The sequence below is a fragment of the Phymastichus coffea genome, unplaced genomic scaffold (assembly GCF_024137745.1).
Source record: "Phymastichus coffea isolate CEN01 unplaced genomic scaffold, Cenicafe_Pcof_1.1 PCOF00060, whole genome shotgun sequence".
Classification (NCBI taxonomy): domain Eukaryota; kingdom Metazoa; phylum Arthropoda; class Insecta; order Hymenoptera; family Eulophidae; genus Phymastichus; species Phymastichus coffea.
In genome coordinates this window covers 1,337,937-1,350,469 of record NW_026706871.1, presented here as the reverse complement: position 1 = coordinate 1,350,469, position 12,533 = coordinate 1,337,937, and positions in this window count along the sequence as shown.

Here is a 12,533-nt window from a genome sequence, read left to right as displayed (position 1 = left end):
TAGTTTCGCGAGAGTTCAAGAACCAATTGTAATATGAAATATGATGAATATGAACGTTGCTGTACTATACGTAATTTCAAGAAAAAAATTAATCGTCAGATGTGAAATCAATTCCGATACAATGTCAATATCATGGCTTTTCCGTTAACGTCTTACTCGCCTGAATAACTTGAGTGCGCTCGAATAAAGTCCTTGCTCAGAAATAAAAAGAATCGCAGCCTTGTATCTTATCGTGATCGGGATAAAGTGGTAAATCCAAAGAAATCATCCCGTGCGAATTTGGAACTTTTGGGGTCTCCCGAGACAATTGACGATGCGTCCGAGGCGAATGCGTGTCACGGTCGACATTGCGGCCCTCTCACGCACACACGCATTTACACTCGGTCACCGCGATCTCTATAGATGGCCTAGAATTATCATTACTTGCGCATTGATTTTGCAATTTGTCATCGACACTGTGCGCTTGAACTTGAGACCTTGACGAGTGAAGGTTTTGCAATATAATGTGACTAAAGCTTGCGCGTGATTGTCTGATTTCTGTTGCACTTTATAACTCTTTGGCGAAATTTTTCGAGTCTTCTATATTAATTGTACAACGGTAAACTGTGCTGCTGCTTGCACCAGCAGATCAATTAGTTGAAGTAGCTGGTGACTAATAATGTACATTGTTTCATGACCATAGATGGCTTCGTTGATGTTTTTCACTGAGATAATATACTTGGTCGCTCAGCAAAACTATCAAGAGCACGCTGACTAACAATGAAAGTTATATCCATAAAAGCTAATGCTTTTACATTTCATGAGCCTTTTTTTATCATTTCAACAAGGCGCAATGAGTTACGAGAAGAAAATACGATTAAATCAATTATCTAAATAAGAGAATAATCATTAATTATTATTTAAAAATTCTTACTCTTTATATTATTAATGTTATTTTCAGATTGAAAAAAGATAATTTTCATCAATAATATTTTTTTAAAAAGATATTGCTATACATTTACCAAAATACATGCATTTATAAAGAATGAAGTTTTCAATTGAGAAAGAACGGAAATGATAAAATACTGCAGGTTAAATATTTAGTTTATTCTCTAATTATTTGATTAGCCTTAATATTCCTCCATTTTGTTATTTTTTATAACAGAAAAGCTTACAGATGACGTAAATTAGATTAATAGTTATGGAATAATAAAATTAATTAAAGAGTATTCCAAGTTGTATTTATTGTATAATTTTTAATTTACATTGTTTTAACAAAAATTAAATATGGTAAATTTTGCTTTTAATTCATTCTTTTAATGATCAATAGCTATTTCAGCAATTTTTATTTTACAGAAGCATCGTGCTGTAGTGTTCCAACGCAATCACTTATCGCATTACCCGAATACTGGACGCGACGCTACAATAAGCTCATTTTAAGATGACAAGACGGTTTTATTGAACTGTATTGTTTTTAATTATCAGGTTGACAAATCTGATCAACGAAATTTCAAAATAAAAGACAATGTATTAGCCTACACTGATTGGGTACAATATTTATTTTACGGACAACACCATGGATAGTGAGAAGGCAGCGTTTGATTATAGAATTATCATTATCATCCGAATTGCCTTGCACAAACATAGTAAGCTCCTCACTTTATTATTGAAGATGCTGCATTTAATGTATATCATTACTTAATGAAGCAATTTAGCAAAATGATCAATTTAAATGTAAGACAATCAGTGTTTAATTATAAATTATTTAGAGTTCGACTTGTATAAAAATGTGTTTTTCATATTTTTACAAAAAATATGGAAAATCTTTGGAGAGCTATAAAGTATAAATTTCAAACTATAGAATAATCATACAAAAATTATATTTTGTCCAATGAAATGCAAAGTAGAAATGGTAATTATAAGTAATGATTCCGACCGATCTAACTTTGAAAAGGATGATGAGGTTAATTTTTACAAAGCTAAGAACTTCCAAAGTTCGATTGAACTTAACAACAGCTTATTTCTGATCAAAATTTGAGTATTCTCACTTTGGAACAAAGTATTGTAATGTGGATAATTAACCTAAGAAACATTTATTTAAAAAATGGCATGCTCCAATATTATATGATATATCAGTGATTTTATTTACCACCAAGATTATAAAAATGTTAAATTATTTTATTGAAAAGATTAAAAATATTTTATTATACTTAGATTATTCATGAGGAAAGATCGTTGGTTAAATTGGAAATGATTACAATTAAAAACATCGTATACTTTATTTACTTATTATTCAAGAAAAATAGTACAAAAAGGAAAAAATATATTTTATCTTTATAGATTCTTTTATTAACTTATACATTAATGAATTTTATTTGCTTTCTCTAGTTCCAATGGTTTCTCGATAGCACAAAATAGAATATAGTTTTTTCATTTTCATGTAGACATTCAACTGCACAACTTTCCTTAATGATACTTTTTATCAATTCTTTGAAGACATATTGTAAATCTACCCTAACGTCTTTCGATGAACTGTCATTTATTAACAATACTTTATTTCTCTTCAGATCTATCGTTTTCATCATTTCTTTTATAATCTTTTTTCCTTTTATTCTCTTTTATAAAAAAAGAGAACCTGTCAAAGCGAAGTAGTTTAGTCGTGATCTGTGATTGGCTTGGAAGATAGACACATGATCAAGTGTTCTATGTAATGTGTTACATTCGTTAATGAAAGATTAATGCAGATTTTTATAGTTGATCAATCGAAATGTGTATTAGTATAGTTGGCATGAATTTAATATGACTTAATTGTTTTAATTACATAATCTCAAAATAAAAACCGACTGATACCTCGATAAAAAAATTCATTGTACTTTGCTTAATGCGAAATTTGAACTTCGAATAAACACAGTAGACAATAAAAGCTATGAATTGATAGATTATTATGATAAAATATCGTACAGTGATAGCGACTTTATTTAGTTAAATAAAATATTAGAAAATTTTTTTAATGCACTCATTACAGCGTCTATCTATAAAAGTATGTTATTTATATCGTGAATAGTATGATTATAGAAGAGTATAATGTTTTTATTCATTCAAATGATATCGTCGGCTGCATCTTATATAAAATCATGGAAATATTTAATGCATGTTGACTTTTCACATTTTCAATTTTGCCAAAAAAAGTTATAATCTATATTAGCGCATAAAAATTAATGCAAAAAATAGAAAAAGATGAATGCAAAGCGCGCTAGTTATTACTAGTATTACTATGATTTTATATATCCTCACGAACAGCCAGCTTTGATCTTTTTTTTTTTTATTTATATATATACATTAGCTTTGATCTTAATTCTTCCACATAATTGCTATTTGACTCATATTTGCCAGGTATAAAATGAGATTTATTTTCCAAAAGGATCTACTTTTTTATAAAATATGTATAGTATCATATGCTTGCTGTAATAAAGTGGAAAGATTTTTGCTGTTTAGTTTCTAAACTCTTTCAAACATATATTGTACTATTCTGTTTTTTCTGTTTCTCCTGCAAAGTTACATATAAAAAAGTTGTATATAGTAAATAATGTTATTTTGAAATATATTTTAAAAATTTCAATAAAGTCCAAAATTGAAAAAAATTTACTCAATATTCAGAAGGGAATTTCATTTTCATTTCAGTACCTATATAAAACAAATCTTGATACTTTTTCTCTTGGTTATCATAATTTTGATGTATACATAAGTACATAATTTTACTTGCTTGATATTGCTAATAAAATTAATAATTAATTTGCTTATATTGTCTCACTTTAGTCGTGTCGGCTTTCCCTTCCTAGTTTGATAAACCGAAACAAAAGAAAACAATATTTTATTTTGTTGTAATGATCATTAAAAAGTGAAATTCGTAGGTCACAGTGAATCAACTTTAATTAGGTGCTGATGTAATAACAACAGAAAACCGTTGACAATGAGCAACAAGATTGTTTCCTTATTTTCTCTTCGTCACCCTTCCGACTATTCAGTCCTCAAATTTCTTGAAGATTAGAATCCGCAAGTATTTAAACATAACTGATCCAACTACATTATTGAAAAATACAAATTGTTGTCCGCGTAACAAAATTTTAAGTTGGCCAAACTTACGTTAAATAAAGTTTAGTAAAAGTCAGCGTCGTCACTGTAAAATTATGTCTAGTTGTTCCGAAATTATTTGGCCAGATTTATCTCATTCCAAGTTTGTTTTGACAGTTGAAATTTAATAAGTCAATTTATTAAAAAATGTCAAATTTTTTTCATTACTATTTGGGCTGTTGTAAGGTATTTTAAATAGAAAAATATGTATTTATAGCCTGATTAAATATTTTCGGGACCCTAGGAGCAATTTATCCAGCAGAAACTTTGATAAAAATTATCCAATAAGACTATGCCAAACTCGTTTATTCGATTTGTTTTGTTCGGATAAAGTTGAAATTACTTTTATGAAACATTCGTTGATGATAATTTTGAAACTTAATTTTGAAAGTTGAATAAGTTTTGGCCGAACTTTTACAAAACTTTATTTGTAAATCAATAAAGAAAGTATCTCTTAATTTTATCCGAAGAAATTAATCGAAAAACCGAGTTTAGCATCGTCTCATGGGACAACGTTTACGAAATTGTATCCAATCTAAGTTTCGTAAAAGTTTGAGAAAAGTTAAAATTTTTCTACCACGTGTTCGATGCATTTTCTGATATTTTTCCATCATTACTAAAAAAGAAACTCGAAGCCTCTAATGATTATGATTGGTCGGTTGAGTGATCACGTGGTTTAATGACGTAAAAATTAGCAAGATGTTTGAAGCTTAAAAAAAATTTTATTTGTTAATTTGTATTGTACATTGTATACACTATTATTAAATAAATATTGCACAAAATAAGCAGAATAGGTAAGTTGAATCGTTGTAGATTATATTTTCATTATATTATTACAAATTTTAAATATATCTAACGTATGTATTACGTCAGATTAGATCATGTTGAATGCAGACTTGGACTGTTTGATGTGGATCAGAAAAATTGCGAAAAATTAAAGTTTTTATTTAGGATGAAGTTCCAATGGCTCCTATAGATATGCTTTAGATATTGCAAATAAAGTTTTACAAGTTGATATGGGAAATATTTTACCATTTAGAGGAAAAATTATAGTTATATGTGGAGATTTTAAGCAGATTTTACTAATTAAAGTAAGAAGAACTAGAAATAAAATATATCTTTCAATTAAATATAATGCGCAGTGACCACACTTTCTAAAATATAAGTTTACGACAAATGTAAGAGTTTTGCCAAATAAAGTTAAATTTTCTAATTTGTTGTTAAATGTTAGAGATGGAATATTAAATAACAATGAACATTATATGAATATTCTAGAACATTGTTTACTGCCAGCTTGAATGAGTATTGCTGAAAATATTTTTGCTAAATTGATCCATGAAAAAAATTCAATGAAATAAGTAAATAGGCAATATTGTCTGCTAAAAATATTGATGTAGATGATATCAATATACAAATTACCAGTTTATTAGGTTCGAAAAGTGAGCGTTTATATACTGTAGTTTAATCTACAATTTGAAATAATAATGGTGATTTATATGACGTTATAATGCTCGAATATCTAAACTCGTTCAAACCACCCTGTTTACCACCGTGCAAATTGAATTGATTTATTAATTTATTGATTATGCAAATTTAAAAAAGAGTCGCATTGTTATATTAATTAGAAATATAAATATAATAAAGGTTTGTTTAATTCAAGATCGGTATTGTGAAGGTGCTCCTGTTGCCGAAATTTCACCATTTATGCACGAAAAGGTGTCTCTCATTCGAGGCTACCAGTGTTTCAAGGATCATCAAAATTGCGGGCGTTCAGGGCTTCTGATTAATTTACGTAAATATACGTTCAGATACACAGTCAGTATGTCGTAATTTCATCTATCCATACCTTAGATGATTTATTGTACTTTCAGATTCGTGATTTGCTATGGCACAGTTATTCCCTTTCTATTCTTATTCGAGATTATGCATGAAACTTTTAAGATGCTATAATTGGATTGATATCAACAGCAGTATCCCTGTAACAATGTTACAGATAGGTATAATACAGAAATAAACTTTTTTCACGTAGCCGTAGCGAACATTGAATTATTAGAGTAGAACTAAATCAAGAGTAGACTCTGAAAATAATCATAAGTAAGTAGCCATATTAATTTATTACGTGAAAGTGTTGATTTTATCTTAAATTAGTACAGCTAGATATTCATACGTAGAATTATAAATGTTGAGTTGCAATATTTAAAGAATTTATAAATTATGCATTACATGATTCAGAACCAAAGAGACTCACTTGAAGAGAAACCAAAAAGAGCTATTATGGCTTGTTAATAAATTGCGAATATGTGCCTTACATGGAAAGTGGGTAAGGGTCTTAAAAAGTCCTTGACTCGCACGGAAAAGGCAAAATATAAACATACATTGTTTGTCAAATTATGATACTTTTATAATTAACCTACTTTCCCGTCGTTACGATAAAGAATCCAATATGGGACTACGTTCGAATGTGCATTTGTGCACGCTACGGCGGTAAGACACCGAGACATATTATAATATACTTTTTCAACGTTGATTAAGGTTTTATCTTTAAATGACCTATAAAATAATATGAAACATTAACAGAAATCGCACTGACATAAACTCCACGTGAATAATCTTTTTATGCGCAGTCTGCACCAGACTTTGTAACTATGCCTATTGTGATGTACATACGAAGCTACAGATTTTATCTTACAAATATATTATTGTGAAAAGTTAATGAACTGGAGTGCTCTCTCAATAGCATCACTCTAATTTACATTTCGAACGTAAGTTTGAGTAATAATAATAATAATTTCAAAGTCATCTTGAACTTCCGTACACCAAGATATACTGCCTATGGAGCTGAAGTAGTATAAAAATCTTAAAAACACATAAATTTATATGTATCGTATCTCGGCCTTATGAAAATATCCCATCTGAGACTAATGCAATGTCCCATCGGCATACTTTTAATCGAGGTAGATTATATTGTTTCATACACAGGCTTTCATAAACATATACATGTGGGCCGCGTCGCAATGTTCACAATTAAGGTCCATCGAGCCTTGCGATCAGTCTGTCACAGCAAGATACCGTCATACTTTTTTATCGTCATTATCGCTTACGAGTTCAAAAGCTCCATTTTCTACTCGAATGCTTTACAGACACATGCCAAAATCACTTGCACATTTATGATTGCAGAAAAAAAGGTATAAAATAATATGACTTTTAGAAAGATAAGTTTTATATGTTTTTCTTCAAAAAAATAACTTTGGAAGTGCACGTTATGAGTAGCTATTATATCATAATAAAGTCTTATAATGTAATTATTATATCTGATCTTATAATGTGTCAACCACTTTTGTAATTTATCGAAATTAATTTTCTCTTTTTTAACGGATTGGCATAGTAATTATTACACACTAGTAATAAATAATAAGAAGACAGCTTTATATTTTTAATTGTATATTTCATTTATTTACAATTATTATAATAAGCAAATCGGTCATAACTGCAATTACATCTGTCCATGATAAATTAAATGACTATTGATGTTTTGTTTATAACTTACCTTTCAATCAAATAAATGTGCTACGCATTTTTTGTATAGATAGTCTTTGTATATTATGCTTTAATTTTTACAGCTTTTATAGAAATATAATTTAATTTCTACTCGGATCTAAGTTTATCTTAAAAATGATCGTTATATCGGAGAGTACTTTGTAAAAACTCGTGCTTTTGTGATTTGCTGATTTTAAATCTCAAGTTGAGATTCTTGACTATTACGCCTTACACAATTTTCCTTTAATTATTTATATATTTCGTAAGTAACAGAACTCGATAACGTTAAACATGCATTCAGTAAAAAGAATTTAATGTTACGTAATAAACTATAAATATTAAACATTTAATTGGAGGATTTAAAAAAATTGTATATAATCAGTGAATTAAGTAAGTACATGGATTCCTCAAGAACGAAAATTCGATATCAAATATTCTAAAATGATGAGATTTACACATAAGAGTTAATGTAACTTTATAGTTAAAAGTTTGAGACGCTTGATAATTGGTCAGACATAAAATGCTTTTTTTGCAAATGTTCGATGCCTTATAATTTTACTACATACGATGGATATTATACGTGATAAATACTGCAGTTATCAATTATATATAATCAAACCAAATATCAATACTAAAATACACGTTAACAAATTGATATATGATGTTTTACAATGCTAAAAAATTTGTTTTAGTAACGGAAGATTTTACTTTCATTTTTCATTCTGTTTGAATAATATTATTGCATTCGTATCAAACAAAAATCAATTCTAAACTGCTTTATGAACTGACATATAACTGACGATGTGAATCAATAACTTTTCTCAAACGTTGATGTTTGTTAGTTTTAATCGGGATATGTTATTGTTACAATGAAAAGTGTATATTATTTCTATACGTAACTAACTATAAGTTGAATATTTGCTTTTGGTCCAATATAATCGTTTTCGCCAACGAAAACTATGTACAATTATTCATCGTAGCGGACTAATAATAATAAAGCGTGATGCATAGATTACTATGGATTAAACTATATAAGATTTGAAAAATTAAGCAGTAAAACCAATATTTACGAAAGTAAATTTTACAGAATTATGAATTATACACCAAGATCGAAAAGTTAATTATTGTTTTGACTTGGGATTAAATCAATGTACATAATTAATATTCACTTTACATTATTCAAGACTTTGAATCTTGTCATTAAAATTGCTCTGGCACTAATTACTTACAATATGAATGGGGAGTTTAGATACTTTCTCAATTTGTAAATAAACTGAGGACAAAGTAAAAACCACTATAGGTAATCAAGATCCCTTACTTTGGTCTAAGCCTCTTAATTCACACACAATAATAAGAATGTAGTAATTAATAATTTGGAATATGACATAATTAATTTAAAAGACGAATTGATATTTGTTAGTATTGTAATCACGATTTTAAAATGTTGCAGTTAATATAGCAACTCTGACAAGAGATTTAGATCTATTAGTAATGTAGTTGAAATTTTTATTCACGTATAGATGTTAATTTTATGAATTGATTATATGAAGTTTGTAGAGACATCAGCTTTAATATTTCAATAATAAGCTTAGATCAACTTTTCCATAAGTCTCATAATATTTTATATACACGAAGCAGTGTATATTCAGATTTGGTAAAGACATTTTAAAAATATTTTAGTTTTGATTTTTTTGCAATCCTGAATAAACAATGATTTGATCGATACAAGTGTAGTTGATTGTTTGATCAATGAAGCACGTATATTTTTACTTGGAGTTTCTTGATAAATATAATGACGGATAAATTCATCTAAGACACACTTTTAAAGGAAATTATGCTTATTGGTTTGACAACATGGGAGTAATAATTGAAAAATAGACATTCAAACTTTTGTACAATTGGTGATAGGTAAAATCTGACGTTACAACGTTAATAATATACGAAATGTTTAACCCATTAAAGCCCACGCTAAGACTGGTTGAGATAGCGACAAACAAACTGTGCTATCTTTTGCATAAGTGAAAAATAAAATATACGTATTTTTTTTATGTTATTTTCAATTGTTTATAACAAATTATTTAAACAAATTACAAAAAAATTCATAATTATCAAAATCTAAATGCGGGAATCGATTCTGGAGGTGAAATCAAGACGAAAACCTATATAACACTTTTTTGTCAGAATTCAATTTGTTAGTGTAACGTAGGAATAAACAATTGCATGTTGGGGAGAAAAAGTGACCATGTCAAGTCCCAAGCAAAATCTATCTGGAATAGCAAAAAATAAACTGTGCTATCCTTTGCATAAGTGAAAAATAAAATATATATATTTTTTCTTATGTCATTTGCAATTGTTTATAACAAATTATTTAAACAAATTACAAAAAAATTCATAATTTTCAAAATCTGAATGCGGAAATCGATTCGGGGGATAAAATTGAGATGAAAACCTATATAACACTTTTTTGTCAGAGTTCAATTTGATATCTTTATGTAGAAATAAACTATTGACAAATAAGTGTTTTCATTCTCACACATGGTATCTGGAATCATATCAGTATTTTTTACTGATAAATTTTGAGATCTTATACTGTAATTGGATAAGTTTATTTCATTTCGTAAATCCTTCCGTGTTAGAGATCACGTTTGAGTGGCGGGCTAACGGTTGAAAACATTTATACATTGGATCTATTCTTTGAAATAATAATTTCGGAAAACTTTTAGTTTTTATTTTGTTCTAAATTGGTAACGTTACTGATAATGCCGAGACGGAGAATTAGCGATCTACCAAATTTAGTTGAAGATTCTGATAGTGATGAAGGTCAACATATTGATATAGCATTCATTCCTAATGAATATGAAAGTTCAGATGGAGATTCGGACGGTGATCCAAATGAAGATACATTATCAAATGAATTACCATCAGGTTCTTACGAACATGTTAAAAGTACATACACAAGTACTCAGAAATTGTTGGAACCGAATCATAAGTACAGTTGGAAAAATGATGCTTTGAATGATATTTCTCCGCATGTCGAGAGCAACTTCAATATTTCACCTATTTCATCATTGCAATCCAAAAATGCTTTTGAGTTGTTTGAGGTTTTCTTTTCGAAATCAATGAAAAACCATATCATTGAAGCCACTTCTGAAAATCATTTTGATTTATGTATGGATGATCTAGAAAAATTTATTACAATCATAATGATTACTATCTTCAATTCTAGAAAAAGTATTCGTGATTACTGGTCAAAAAAGCGAATACTTCAGTGTCCAGTAATTGCGGAACTTATGTCTAGAAATAATTTCGTTGCCATAAAAAAGAACATACGATTCTATAAACTTCAAGAAACTGATCAAAATGATAAAGTCTGGAAGGTTAGAACTCTGTATGATATGTTTCGTGAGAATTGTATGCAATTTGGTTTCTTTGACTATAATTTATCAATAGATGAGATAATGGTAAAATACTTTGGTAGGTTTGGTATCAAGCAATGTATAAGGAATAAACCCATTAGATTTGGAATAAAAGAATGGGCAGTCTGTTCTTCTGATGGGTATATATATGATCTTGATATTTACACTGGTAAATCAGGAATCGATGAACGAAATCCTTTAGTTGCCGTTGGTTTAGGGTCTAGAGTGGTGATAAAGTTACTTTCGAATTTATTAGAAAAAACACAGAGAGAAGAACTGAAAAAGTATCATATTTATTTTGACAACTTTTTCACAAACCCAGATCTTATGATTCATTTGAAAAAAAATGGTTTATCGGCGACAGGAACTGTTCGGCATAATCGTGTGAAAGTGAAAGTCGAAATGCCAAAAAAAGCTAAAAGAGGATACACTATTTCAATGCATGAAGTGAATTCAAAATTGAATTATATTACAGTTATGGACTCAAAGCCAGTATCGATTCTCTCTTCGAAATATGGAAATGAACCAAAAGTTGAAATGCAGAGATGGCAGGAATCATCGAAAAAATCTATTCTTTTTCCTCATTGTTTCTCTATGTATAATGAACACATGGGTGGCGTCGATCTACATGATCAACACTGTAATGCTTTGATGCCTACAATTCGAAGTAAGAAATGGACATGGTGCCTTGTATTACGGCTCATCCAAGCATCCTTAGCAAACGCTACAGTGATTTACAATAAGTTACATCCAGACGAAAGAAAAGGTTCCAAAGATATTGTTCAAGAAGTTTGTGAATATTATATTGACAAGTTATCTTCCAAACGTCCCCCCAAACGACAGAAACAGAGTGAAACTTCATCCCAAGAACACGTGATGAAACATGGGAGTCTTAGGAAATGTGGAATTTCAACATGTCGGACAAGAACGGAATGGTATTGTGAGAAATGTTCTATGCTTGTTTGCAAAAGTCATAAAGAAGGACATGGCAATGAACAATAATTCAATCCCACCGATTATATTTACAATAATTCATGCCAATATTGATGGATAAATACAATAATTAGCTTCATTTTATACGATTTTTTGAAACACTCTCAGGAGGCCGAATGTTTCTTCCTTCATTACAATAACTAATTGGCCTCTGACAGAAAAGTGTTATATAGGTTTTCGTCTAAACTTTACCCCCAGAATCGATTTCCGCATTCAGATTTTGAAAATTATAAATTTTTTTATAATTTGTTTAAATAGTTTGTTATAAACAATTGCAAATGACATAAGAAAAAATATATATATTTTATTTTTCACTTATGCAAAGGATAGCACAGTTTATTTTTTGCTATTCCAGATAGATTTTGCTTGGGACTTGACATGGTCACTTTTTCTCCCCAACATGCAATTGTTTATTCCTACGTTACACTAACAAATTGAATTCTGACAAAAAAGTGTTATATAGGTTTTCGTCTTGAT